The sequence below is a fragment of the Otolemur garnettii genome, unplaced genomic scaffold, assembly GCF_000181295.1.
Source record: "Otolemur garnettii isolate 467f Iridium unplaced genomic scaffold, OtoGar3 scaffold00127, whole genome shotgun sequence".
NCBI classification, from domain to species: Eukaryota; Metazoa; Chordata; class Mammalia; order Primates; family Galagidae; genus Otolemur; species Otolemur garnettii.
In genome coordinates, this window is record NW_003852522.1 from 3,942,343 (window position 1) to 3,944,073 (window position 1,731).

Sequence of the window (1,731 nt, forward strand, 5' to 3'; positions counted from 1 at the left end):
ACAGAGCCTCAAGCTGTCCCCCTGGTAGAGTGCCATGGCATCACAGCTCACAGCAACCTCCAACTCCTGGGCTCAAGCGAGTCTCCTGCCTCAACCTCCCAAGTAGCTGGGACCACAGGTGCCCACCACAATACCCAGCTATTTTTTGGTTGCAGCCGTCATTGTTGTTTGGTGGACCCAGGCTGGATTTGAACCCACCACCTTAGGTGTATGTGGCTGGTACCTTAGCCACTTGAGCCACAGGCGCTGAGCTAAGTGATTGTGGCAAGCGCCTGTGGTCCCAGCTACTTGGCAGACTTAGGGAAGAGGATTGCTTGAGCCCAAGAGTTTGAGGTTGCTGTGAGCTATGACACCACTGTACTATCAAGGGGTGACAATGTGAGACTCTGCCTCAAAAACAAAAAAAACATGAAGTTTTTCATAGGCATGGTGTTCCATATATTCCATAATATAGGGATATAAGGAATCTAGAGATGACTTAATACTTAAAGTGTACTGGAGGATTTGTGTAGGTTATATGCAAATATGCCATTTTATATAAAGGACTTCAGCATATTTGGATTTTGGTATCCTAGGGAGACTAGAATCAGTCCCCTATGGATACAGAGGGATGGGATGGTATGGATGTATACATACCATACCCCTGGGCCAGACACAGTGGCTTATGCCTATAGTCCCAGCACATGGAGGGGCTGAGGCAGGTGGATTGCCTGAGCTTATAAGTTTGAGACCAGCCTGAGCAAGAGTGAGACCCTGTCTCTAAAAAAACAGCTCGGTGTTGTGGCAGGCGCCTGTAATCTCAGCTACTTGGGAGGCTGAGGCAAGAGGATCACTTGAACCCAAGAGTTTGAGGTTGCTGTGAGCTATGACACCATATCACTCTACCCTGGGTGACTAAGTGAAACTGTCTCAAAAAAAATTTAAAAAGAAACCTATATACCTGTGTACACATGTGAATCCATGTCAAAGATACTTTCCTGGGAGTTAATTAGCTAGATCAGAACTTTAGAATTGGCCCATCCTCCCTAAATTCAGTAGGTCTTTTTATAGGGACTGCATTAAATTTACAGAAAACTGGAAAATTGACAAAATTGACAACTCTTCCTTTTTTTTTTTTTTTTAAAGAGAGAGACTCCAACTTTGTTGCCCAGGCTAGAGTGCAGTGGTATCATCATAGCTCTCTATGACCTCCAACTGCTGGGCTCAAGCGATACTCCTGTCTTAGCCTCTCTAGTATCTGGGACTATAGATGTGTACCTCCATGCCTGGCTAATTTTTATATGTTTTATATAGATAGGGTCTCACTCTTGCTAAGGCTGTTCCTGAACACCTGGCCTCTAGCAATACTCTCACCTCCAGTTGCTAGGGTTACAGGGGCTGAGTCACTGTGCCGGCCAATAAGCATTCCTTTCTAAGAATAGGGTTGGTTGGTCCTCCTATTTAGATAGCCTCTTTGTCCCCCATAGCCTTTTCAAATTTTCATCCAGATCTTTTTTTCTTAGACAGAATCTCTCTTTGCCACCCTTCGTAGAGTGCCATAGCATCGTAGTTCACACCAACCTCAAATTCTTGGGCTCAAGTGATCTCTTGCCTCAGTTTATTTATTTATTTAGAGACAGTCTCACTTTACCGCCCTGGGTAGAGTGTGGTGTCACAGCTCACAGCAACCTCAAAATCTTGGGCTTAAGTGATTCTCTAACCTCAGCCTCCCAAGTAGCTGGGACTACAGGT

The 1,731-nt window shown here is 45.2% G+C and overlaps 1 pseudogene; it reads right to left on the reverse strand.

Annotated features, from left to right (window-relative positions):
* Positions 1-662: 662 nt before the first annotated feature.
* The window catches only part of LOC100965328, a 7,032-nt pseudogene continuing 5,963 nt past the window's right edge, over positions 663-1,731 (reverse strand).